Below are 13,479 nucleotides of genomic sequence, written 5' to 3' on the forward strand. Positions count from 1 at the left end.
AGGCCGTACCTTGACCTATAAGTGTTTACTTTTATAAATCATTACTTGATTGGAGAGTTGTCTGATTGGCACTCATACCACATCTTCCTATATCTATTAAAAGTCCATGTACCAAATCTGGAATATGACATTCGTCACAACTCGGCATATTCCGTACCTTTATCTAACGGATAGATTGAGAGTAGCGGAGTCACCCGAGGATTGCCGATTGAGGTCTTATTCATTCGTCACAACTCGGCCTATTCCGTACCTTTATCTAACGGATAGATTGAGAGTAGCGGAGTCACCCGAGGATTGCCGATTGAGGTCTTATTCATTCGTCACAACTCGGCCTATTCCGTACCTTTATCTAACGGATAGATTGAGAGTAGCGGAGTCACCCGAGGATATCAGATTGGTCTTCATTTTCTTCATGTTATCAGGAGAGGCTCTTTCTCCTTGACGCTGTTGTCTGTATAACAATTCTTAAATGTAGGTTGAGATCACATTCTACACAATTGAAATTTAACTTTGTATAATTTAAGAATAAAATACCTGTTTTACAGAGAATATATATTATCAATTCGTTTGATGCGTTTGAGCTTTTGATTTTGTCATTTGATAAGGAACTTTCTGTTTTAAGCTTTCTTCGGTTTGCGATATCTTTTGGTGATTTTACTTTTTATTTGATTGTTAAGACATCTAATGTATAAAGTATATTGCAATAATAATTATTTAGTTAATAACAAGTTTCCATACAATATTCATTTACCCTATATAAATCAATTCCTACTATATATATCCAATGTGTATGTTACGTTTCAAACCGTGTTTATTGGGGTTTGTTTTGGTGGTTTTTTTTGTAAACGCAAACTACCTTATTGTACTTGATGCTATGCGATATATTAAGTGCATTAAGGTTTAACCATAAAAATAGAGTTTTAAAAAAGAATGATTCTATGTATGGCTAAGATATGATTGATTGATTTTTTAAGTGGCGGCCAGAGTTTCCGTAGAAAACCACCGACCTTCGGGCTAAGTTATAAAATAGAAGTTACACATCAATTAAGGTTCGAATTAGATACCATCTTGCCGTGAGTTGAGATAACACTAACAATCGCAGTGTTGATAGACTATTATAGCAAATTCTCCTGCAGTCCGAGCTTCCATCTGCATACAACTCTACATTAATATTGACTAATATTGAGTAAAATGAAATATCCGGAACGCAAACTAGCACTGTACCGAGATTATAGTAATTGATCACTACAGATAATCATGATAATGTAGACAACTCGATTAGCTAACCCTTTTTCAGTGAATTATAAGGATTACAGGTGTTGGATTTGATTACAAAAATATCAATCATTCATAAACAAAAAATGTACAAATATACATACATAAAGTAGATTGAAGCTATAAAGATATCTTTTGAAAAAGGGAATTCGTACAATATACCAGAAAAGAACGGATATAGGGAAAACCGTTAAATAACAAAATAAGTTGTAAAAGTGACGAAACTGCGTAGATCATCGATAATATGATGAATAAAGTGTTTTTTTGTGCAGAAAATGTGTTTCAAGTGCAACGGAAATTTGATTGTATCTAAAAAAAAAAGCACTGTTGCTTGAAATTAGATCTTAATGTCTAGTATTCCCAGATGAAACTATTTGACTAGTATGACATGATTTATTATCAAAACGTTTTGTGTTTTTATAGATTTTGATGATTCTGGTTTCATATTTCCTGTAAATAATTTACTTGGTAAAATGTAAGTAATTAGAATGAACCAATTAGTTTGAATCAATTAATGGAAGAAAAATCAATTGAAGTAAAGTTTTATCTTATTCTTTTTTTGTTTGTTCTGGAAAATTTTGTATCAATTTACAAATTAATAAATGAAAAATCAATTTAAGTATAGTTCTATTTCTATATTTATTATAACTTACGTCATCAGAAATTCCACAGCGCTTTTAATAAGGCGATAAAAAGGGTGGCAAACCTTTTTCGGGAGGTCGGGATCTGGTGTTTTTAAGCTCGGGATTTCGGGATTGACCTTTCAGGATCCGGGATTTCTTTTTTAGAATTTCGGGATGCCAGACCTCGGGATTTCATGTTATTAAGCCCGGGATCTGGGGATCATGACCCCTCCGACCCCCCTCATAAAACAGATGCGAAATATAACAGAGGGACATCTAAAGTCGAAAATATACTGACAACGTCATAACTATATATATACAATAGTATGTATAAAACAATATATATACAATAGCATGTATAAAACAATATATAACGGGTTACAATTGACCGGTTTACAATTGTGTCGAGTTTTGTGATTAGATACCAACACAAAGATTTCAGTATAAGTCCAGAAAACTGTCAGGGTATATACGACGTTGTTATCCCCAATTGGAACCTCAAAATCGTCATCATAACATATGTTAATACATTTGTATGTGACGTATTCAAAAGATATACAGAACGTTAAAGAATGTCAGAGGAAAGACAATGACATGCATCCATCAATAATACATTTTTAATAAAAAAAATAATAATCACGTAGTTTTCTACGGAAGCGGTTTAGCGCCACACATTTTTTTTTTTTTAATTTTCTTCCTATGTTTGCGTTGTAACGCAAACCTTTGCGTTACAATGCAAACCTTTGCGATATAACGCAAACCTTTGCGATATAACGCAAACCTTTGCGTAACAACGCAAACCTTTGCGATATAACGCAAATATTTGCGTTATAACGCAAACCTTTTGCGTTATAACGCAAACCTTTGCGTTATAACCTTTTGCGTTAAACGCAAACCTTTACGTTTCAACGCAAACCTTTGCGTTTAACGCAAACCTTTGCGATATAAAGCAAACTTTGCGTTATAACTCAAACCTTTGCAATATAACGCAAACCTTTGCGTTATAACGCAAACATTTGCGTTATACCGCAAATATCTTGATTTCAATTATTCATATAGTTTTGTATATATGTCCATCTGTCATTCATTTCGGATGTTATTTACTACATGTAGTAGATAAAAAAAAACATACATACAAGGCCAAATCATTATAATAAATATGCATAGGAATAATGGAATACTTGAAGTGTGCAATTATACATACATTTAGACTGATTTGTGCATCAGAAAAGTATATAATTTAACAAGAAAATAGATATAGTTTAGTATATAGTCATATTTAAATAGAGAGATCAAAAATAATGTTATACAATTGTGAAACCTCCAAGTCAAATAGACAAAATGATCTTTCTGCTTTTAAATGAATTATTAATAAGGAAACATTTTTTTTAAATCTCAGAATATGATCAAGATTCATTGATCGAAAGTCATTGAATTTTCATTTCAATATAATGAAGTATTTTTAAGATGCTTGGGTAGCAATTTGAATAGAGAGAACATAATTTTATGAATGAAACATCTTCATTCTATACATTTATTGCCAAAGGGTAGCTTGTTTGAATCTAACCTACTTTACACAGTTCTCAAGCGAGAGCTTACTTTGAAAGTATATTTATATTCGGTTATAGCTATATTAGCAGGGTTGATTTTTTTCTAGGTATAACCTCAATTAACTCAATTTTCTTTGTACTATATATACTAGTAGTAATTAGTTAGCAAAGGTACCAGGATTATAATTTAGTACGCCAGACGCGCGTTTCGTCTTCATAAGACTCATCAGTGACGCTCATATCAAAATATTTATAAAGCCAAACACGTACAAAGTTGAAGAGCATTGAAGATCCAAAATTCCAAAAAGTTGTGCCAAATACGGCTAAGGTAATCTATGCCTGGGATAAGAAAATCCTTAGTTTTTCGAAAAATTCAAAGTTTTGTAACAGGATATCGTTTTTGGGGACCTTTATAGTTTGTTGTTCAGTGTGAGCCAATGCTCGTGTTAAAGACCGTAATTCGGCCTATGATGGTTTACTTTTACGAATAGTGACTTAGATGGAGAGTTTTCTTATTGGCACTCATACCACATCTTCTGATATTATTCTGCTCATTATTAGTCATTGATATGATTTAATTATTCAAGCATTTTACTTTGCAATGACTACAAAGGTGATAAATTTTAATATATACAGCCTCCTCCATTAATAACTACTGTTTCCTTTGAATCTTAAATAAGAAATAAGATAAAACAAATGTTTGCGTTAAACGCAAAGGTTTGCGATATATCGCAAAGGTTTACGTTATAACGCAAAGGTTTGCGTTATATCGCAAAGATTTGCGTTTAACGCAAAGGTTTGCGTTACACCGCTATAACGCAAAGGTTTGCGTTATAAAAGGTTTGCGTTACGCAAACATAGGAAGAAAAAAAAGGTGTGGCGCTAATACGCTTCCGTAGTTTTCACTTAAAATACTTAAATTTAATGATTTAAAGTGTTTTATAATGAATATTTTTCATAGCAAATAACAAAATTTTCACGTATGCGGAACATAACAGGTTGTGGTTTTTGTTATATGTTTTGTATAAAACAAAGCCATACACAACTACAAACAGAAAACATGAAATCAAAAGTCTTTATTGAAAACATTTTCTTAACGTTAAAAAATCACCTTCGGCTCAGGGAATATAAACTGTAAGCGGGAATAAAATTAACGAAGGGATGATATCAACTTCAACATTTCGAATTCTTGGTTTAATGGCGTCCTTGTAATCAGCCACCCTCTATCAAGAAAATCATGATAGGAAATACAAGCAAGGAAATATCGTATCAATTGGGAGATATATACTCCGTATGCAGGTGCTGCTGGAATGTTGCTACTTAGTAAATGAAAAGTTCATAATGGAAAGCTGAAATCATCTCTTTTGTCGTAAATTTTTGTTTTCAACCGAACCCCTTTGTCAATTTATAGATGTAAATATAAAAAAGAAGATGTGGTGTGATTGCCAATGAGACAACCGTCCACAGGAGACCAAAATAACACAGAAATTAACTATTATAGGTTACCGTACGGCCTTCAACAATGAGCAAAGCCCATACCGCAAAGTTACCTTTAAAAGGCTCCGAAATGGAAGTCAAGATATGAGGCCGAATTAATTGTATCTGTAGTATCCTTTATCTCTAGTTCGATGGGATAGATGCGTTCAACATACTCACCAAATTTTGAATTATTTAGTGAGAGAACATCTTCTTTATAGCGGAAAGTACAGTTAAAGAATATTGCTAACTTCTTTTCTTTTTATTAAGAAGTTCCTGTATGAAGTCAGCCTCATAATAATAAAAACAAGTCGGCAAGAGAAGGGACACAATTGGTTCTCATTGTAATGCTTACAGTCGGTTGAAAAACACGTCCTCTGAACGTAACAAATATGTTGTAAATCCAGAAAGCAAGCACCTTGATAATATTAGTTTCAGAGAACTTTTTGTTTGAATCAGAGTGATCCTTTACAAAGTAGGATGTATCCCTCCCTAAGACATGATACCTGTATCTACATGTACGTTGACTAATCATCGTTGACTATTCTTTTTTTAAGAAACAAAGCAATGCAAACTCTTTCAATTTGTCTTTTAGTTTGGAATGTGGAATACTTGTGTAAAGTGTAGAAAAGTAATATGTTCAAGTAATATTGCAAGATGGAAGAGAGTTAGATTGTATGTACTCTAAAAGATCTTTGGAATGTTTTAAGTGACACAAGATAATACTGTAACGGATTTATCAACACCGACTGTCCCTACCGTGGAAGTACGTTTCGTTTTTGACAGAAATAATTTTAATAAACTATTTTTGTATATCATGGCAAATTATGACTTCATTAGATAACTTTAATACCTCTCAAATATTACTAACTTATTTTTTTTAAATATCTTTTCACTATTCTGAGAATTTCAAGATACATGCATGACAACATAGCCAAGTCCTCAATTATTAAATGTTTGTGTTTACATGTTATAGCTGTGTTTTCTTCACAACATATATACTACATAAATATGGTTATAAATGGGGTAAACATATAAATGTAGGCTCAAAATGTTATTAGTGAATTATTGCTTTTGTATTTATAGTCATGTTAAAACGTTACTTCATGATTTCTTCAAATTATGAGAGAGAAAGGGACATATTGGAGGATTTTCCTCAATTGAGTCAGTGTATTACTTACCATTCTGTATTATTCTGTTGATTAAATTATCCATTGTACATGTATAAATGATATTCCAATGTGGTATTTTTATCTGTATTAATTGTTCTTGTCATAAATAATATGTATGTATCGCTTTCACCATATTTTCACTGAGTCACAAACACAACTTTTGACGTTAGACATTTTGTTTACGTTGTTTTACTGCCGTAAAACAGATCAAATATCGTAATCGATAATTGTGACGTCATAATCAAGTGCGTTGGAATTTAGTATAAATAGAGAACTGTTTGTTAAGTAAACTTCAGTCGTGAATTGGCTCCTGAGGTACTAAGTTCTCTCGATATTATCACTTTGTGATATTGCAACAATCTTTTCGACGCTCAGCGTGTTTAATAAATATTACACTCAAAGTTTCAAGGTGATTATAATAAATCATACAAGCATACTTTAGGTCTATAAAAAGACTCTATAAATGCATAAATAAAAGACTCATTTACATTTTAAAAGAGTCACGGCTATTCAGACACAGAATAAATGACTCAGTCGTTTAATTACTATTTATACTAAAGCCACACACCGTCACATGACGTCTTTTTGGACTCACGTTAATTGTTAAGCCATTTGATTTCAACTGATATATTTATAGACGAGAGAATAAGCTTTCAAAACTATGTGTATATATTATTGAATTGAATCGTTATTTTGTTAATCATGTTGATACTGAGATAATAAATATTTCATTTATCTATTCTGTCTTGATCATTTACATTTGCAATAGCCCAGAGCATTTAACGTTGTGAGAAAGAGCTTGTCATTGTTGCCTAAACAGGCTTAATAAATTTACCGTATTATAATTTCCAGCCGTAACGTGGAAAACGTTACATTGGTGGCCAATGTAGGGAACCTTTTGAATTAAAAAGGTCAAAAATCGGCTGGAATAAAATTGATATTTTTGTTGGTAATTTGTTATGTTCAATACAAATAGCTCTCGGCAGCCCAGCTTTGTAATGTTTGATCAATCAAGTACACATAGTGATGATATGGCTACAACATCGGGAGCGTCTTCACGACTCCCCGCATTAAGAAGGGACATAGACTCTAACATAAATAACACACATATTATAGTTATGACGCCATCGGGTGAGGTCCAGATGCGGGTAATAAATTCAGAAAGTCAGCAGGGTATTTCATCTGACACTTCATTGGCAAACACTGATGAAAGTTTAAATAGGCAAAATTTGCAACAGGAATTGGTTAAACATAGGGAGGCAGAGAGGAGGATAATGGGTTTATTGGAGAGTCAATCGGATGAAAGTCATCGTCAATTGTCTTTTGGGTTATCCTGTGGAGGGGGAGATAGTCTTATGAATGAAAATAGACAAAATAGTCTCCTCGGTCAGAGTGATCAATGCAATGGGCCCATGCAGCATTAACTCTCCATGGAAGGCGCATCCTAACACGCGTGTTGGGGGGTGCGGAACTGTCCAGGTGGACAGAAACAGGTGTGTAGACACCATGACTACTCCAGATAGAAGGAACACAATACTGGGGAATGGCACTAATAATGTTAGCTCCTACCCAATGTTTCCAATTAATAGTAACACGTCTAGCCATCCAGTTCCACATACGAATAATATATCTAAGGCAAAGAAACCGCCAACATTTGACGGAAATACTGGCTGGCAAGATTATCTTGTACAGTTTGAAATGGTTGCCGCTGTTAACTATTGGGATGCTCATACTAAAGCATATGAGCTTGCCACTAATTTAAGGGGGGTTGCTCAGGGGATCGTTACTGAAATAGAGCCTTTAAAAAGGTTTGACTATACTTACTTGGTTTCTGCCTTGAAGTCTCGGTTCGAACCAGTGAACCAAGAAAATATGTATAAAGTTCAAATGAACTCATATTATAGAAAATCTGGTCAAACTTTGCCAGAGATGGCACAAGATATTAGAAGAATAACACGTTTGGCTTATCCCACTGCACCTGTAGACATAAGAAATCAATTGGGCAAAGACTGTTTTGTAAGGGCATTAAATGACTCCAAAATTCAGCTTTCCATTTTTCAACGGGAACCAAAGACCATTAAGGGAGGATTTTATATTTTGAGACTGTCTCATTTTCTCAAGAGTAGATTTTTTAAAGAAAATTGCAAAAAACTAAAATTTTACCTCAAAATTTTATAACTTTATCAATATTCAAAAACTTACCAATTTTTTCTTTATTCTTCTATATTTCTTCTTTCTGAACATTGATGAAAAAGAACAAAAGCTCAGGCAAAAATATCTCTGCACTTGTTTAACTATATATCAAGGACAAGAGATAATCCCAAATGAGCAATCATTTTTATTCTGCTGTACAATCTTCATCAGTCCTGAAGCAAAAAATAAAATTTTAGCTTAAATCAGTAAGTAATGTAAAGGAGAGCTAAAATTTTAGCTGGTTCTTTTTCAGACCAAAAGCTAAAATTTTAGCATCCACAACTTAGATAAAATTTTAGTTTTGCAGAAAATTGATAAAATTTAAGCAAACATGTATACAAAGATAAAATTTTAGCATTTGAAAAAACATTATATTGCAAAGTAAAATAGACTTTAGCGTAGTTACATGTATTTTAACACCGCAGATGGCATTACCCCTGTTAACCTTAAGTTTAATTGATTGTTGGTTGTTTAATGTTCAGTGGCAACTAATTCATGCACTTTCAAGACAAGAACAAATAAATAGACAACAGGTAGGTCCTGTAATAGGACTTGATGAGGAGGAAATTTGGACTATCACCATGATCACTGGCTGGTAAATTGGATAGCCCATATGATCAGAAATTTGACCTTTCAAAAATCCACCTATGGACTGATCAGACATAAACAGTAATAAATGCTGAACAATTTCTCATGGTTATCATGGTTATTGGTAAAATACAAACAAGTGGTTATATGGGACTCCGGGCATAGGATCAAATACTGACTCAGAGAAATTAACAGAAATAAATGCTGAACAATTCCTCAGTCATGTCATGATTATTGGTATGAACAAATAAGTGCCTTAGTGTATGAGAAACTGGAGATAGCATTATATACTGATCCAGAGACAGTAATCATGGTAAAAATGCTGAACAATTACTCATGGTTGTTGGTATGAACAAACACTACTGGACTAAATGCTGAACAATTCCTCATGATTATTGGTATGAACAAACAAGTGGCCATATGAGTAATTGGACATCAGGTCATATACTTACTCACTGACATAAACAGTAACAAATAAAAAAAGGGGGGTCCACTCCACAAGCGTCTGTGAGTTCACACGGACATATAATGTGAATTGAATGGGCATTCAAATGTGAATTGACGACGTCAAACGCTTTCACACAGACATCAAAGCGAATTCAATGCACATTGAAAATATTGAAATGTTAATCATTTTCTAATGCGCATTCGATAATGAGAATTAATTTGCATTACATGTGAACAAGGCATAAGTTCCAAGTGTACAATAAACTCCATTTGAACAGGTGAATTATGGTGTTCATAACTCAGACACGAGGAGGTTATGAACAAATGTAATAAACATTTTACATGTATAAACTACGTATTTATTCCATGGATTACAAATGCACATATTACATGTAAATGATGTATTATGATTTTATTTTATCATGTCACACATAAATTACTTTTGGCATTTAGGGTAAATTTTCAATGTTTGTATCATCAGTGTCCCGATATTTCTGTGTCTGTTGTTATGAACAATGAACAATATAGTTTCTCATTTGTAATTCTTAGCAATTAATAAATTCATAAATTAGTTAATGAAATTCAGGAAAGTTTCAATTGTATCATTTTAACATCAAAAGTTGTTTAAATTGCCTGAAATCTTTTAAAACAAGAGTGGACACGCATAATATAATTTATGTTGAAAGTATAAAAAAGAAGTTTATACCACAAGCATTACATTAAATAAGCTGTACATGAGATGAAGGTGAGCTAAACCCTTTCAGACAGAAATGTAGTTTATAGACTCATTCCATACAACAAAAGTTTTCCTATTGTTAAAAGTATCTCGAATTAACCTCATTAAAAAATAAACTTGACAAATGAACCATGAAAATTAGGTTAAGATCAACTAACACCTACTTAACAGACATACACACCTTTACAATTATTGCCTTTACCAAATATAGTTCTACTATCCCTATAGTATCTGAAAAAAGACCAAATCATTGATGATTTAACATTGACCAATGAACCATGATAATGAGGTCAAGGTCAGATGATTATTGCCAGACAGAATTGTACACCTAACAAACATTCCACAAACCAAATATAATAGACTTGATGCTTATAGTATCTGAGAAATAGACCAAATCACAAACTTTAACTTTGACCAATGAACCCTGAAAATGAGATCAAGGTCAGATGATTATTGCCAGACAGACATGTAAACCTTAAAAACATTCCATTCACCAAATATAACTGACTGGATGCTAATAGTATCTGAGATATTGACCAAAACAAAAAAAAACAAGAATGTGTCCAAAGTACACGGATGCCCCACACGCACTATCATTTTCAATGTTCAATGGACCGTGAAAATTGGTAAAAAATATAATTAGGCATTACAAGAATGTGTCCTCAGTACACGAATGCCCCACTCGCACTATCATTTTCTATGTTCAGTGGACCGTGAAATTGGGGTAAAATCTCTAATTTGGCATTAAAATTAGAAAGATCATATCATAGGGAACATGTGTACCAAGTTTGAAGTCGATTGGACTTCAACTTCATCAAAAACTACCTCGACCAAAAACTTTAACCTGAAGCGGGACAGACGGACGGACGGACGGACGGACGAACGAACGGACGGACGGACGGACGGACGCACAGACCAGAAAACATAATGCCCCTCTACTATCGTAGGTGGGGCATAAAAATTAGAAAGATCAGATCATAGGGAACATGTGTACTAAGTTTCAAGTTTCAAGTTGATTGGACTTCAGCTTCATCAAAAACTACCTTGACCAAAAACTTTAACCTGAAACTCGCACTTTCATTTTCTATGTTCAGTGGACCGTGAAATTGGGGTCAAAAGTTTAATTTGGCTTTAAAATTAGAAAGATCATATCATAAGGAACATGTGTACTAAGTTTCAAGTTGATTGGACTTCAGCTTCATCAAAAACTACCTTGACCAAAAACTTTAACCTGAAGCGGGACAGACGGACGAACGAACGAACGAACGGACGGACGGACGAACGAACGAACGGACGGACGAACGGACGCACAGACCAGAAAACATAATGCCCCTCTACTATCGTAGGTGGGGCATAATTAACTAAGACCATTGAACCATGAAAATGAGGTCAAGGTCAGATAACACCTGCCAGATGACATTTACACCTTACAATCATTCCATACACCAAATATAATTGACTGAAAACTAATAGTATCTGGGAAATAAACCAAAACACAAAAATTTAACTTTGACCACTTTGACCTTTTGCCCAGCGTCCCATATAGCCACTTGTTTGTTTTTACCAATAACCATGAGGAATTGTCTAACATTTATTACTGTTAATGTTTGTGAGTCAGTGTATGAACTTATGCCCAGAGTCCCATATAGCCACTTGTTTGTTTTTACCAATACCAATGAGGAATTGTCTAACATTTATTACTGTTAATGTTTGTGAGTCAGTGTTTGACCTTATTCACAGAGTCCCATATAGCCACTTGTTTGTTTATACCAATAACCATGAGGAATTGTCTAACATTTATTACTGTTAATGTTTTTGAGTCAGTGTATGAACTTATGCCCAGAGTGCCATATAGCCACTTGTTTGTTTTTACCAATAACAATGTGGAAATGTTCAGCATTTATTACTGTTAATGTTTGTGAGTCAGTGTATGACCTTATGCCCAGAGTGCCATATAGCCACTTGTTTGATTTTACCAATAAAGATGAGGAATTGTTCAGCATTTATTACTGTTAATGTTTGTCAGTCAGTGTTTGACCTTATTCACAGAGTCCCATATCTATAGGCACTTGTTTGTTTATAGCAATAACTATTTGCCACTGATTATTAAGCAACCAACAATCAATTAAACTTAAGGTTAACAGGGGTAATGCCATCATCAGTGTTTAAATACCTGTAACTCAACGTTTAACGCTAAAGTCTATTTTTCTTTGCAATATAATGTTTTGTCAAATGCTAAAATTTTATCTTTGTGTACATGTTTGCTAAAATTTTATCAATTTTCTGCAAAGCTAAAATTTTATCTTTCTGGATGCTTAAATTTTAGCTTTTGGTCTGAAAAAGAACCAGCTAAAATTTTAGCTCTCCTTTATATTACTTATTGATTTAAGCTAAACTTTTATGTTATTATACTTTTATTGCTTCAGGACTGATGAAGATTGTACAGCAGAATAAAAATGATTGCTCATTTGGGATTATCTCTTGTCCTTGATATATAGTTAAACAAGTGCAGAGATATTTTTGCCTGAGCTTTTGTTCTTTTTCATCAATGTTCAGAAAGAAGAAATAGAGACAAATGATAGAAGAATAAAGACAAATTTGGTAAGTTTTTAAATATTGATAAAGTTATAACATTTAGAGGTAAAATTTTAGTTTTTTGCAATATTCTTTAAAAAATCTACTCTTGAGAAAATGAGACAGTCTCAAAATTTAAAATCCTCCCTTCATTGATGATTGCATATGCTTCGGGGTTGAATATGAAGCATTTACTCTAGATCAAAAACGAATCAATAACCCAAAACAAGGGTTACGTAAGATAGAGGAAACGGATGAATCTGATGACGAGTTGGTTACTCGACTTTCTTAAATAAGTGATCAGATAGGAACACTCAGTTTTAACGGCCAGAATTCAGACAAAGTTATTACTTGTTTCTATTGTGGAAAAAAGGGTCACATGAAAAGGGAGTGTAGAAAACTTGAATGGGACAAGAAACACAACTGTGTAAAATCTGGGAAAATACAACAAAACCCTACTTTCATAAGTACTAGATATACTCAAGGGACACAAACTGATACTAATTCTATGAATTCGGGAGACATTTAAGTGCTGGAGATGGGGACTGGTCACCAGCGACTAATTTAAATGAGTCAAGGTCTATACAATATGACTAAAACAAATAAACAAGAAAGTTTGTTCATTAAATGTTTATTTTTGGAAATTAATATAAATTGTTTGGTTGACACTGGGTCAACTATTTGTATCTTGCATCCTAGAAAATATAATATGATACCTTCTGAATTAAGACCTGAAATAAAGAAAAATAATACAAAACTTTGTTTACCCGACGGGAGTTTTATAAATACATTAGGTTATGTATACTTACCTCTTCAGATAGGTAATTTCAAAGTTACCCATAAAT

The sequence above is a fragment of the Mytilus edulis genome, chromosome 11 (assembly GCF_963676685.1).
Source record: "Mytilus edulis chromosome 11, xbMytEdul2.2, whole genome shotgun sequence".
Classification (NCBI taxonomy): domain Eukaryota; kingdom Metazoa; phylum Mollusca; class Bivalvia; order Mytilida; family Mytilidae; genus Mytilus; species Mytilus edulis.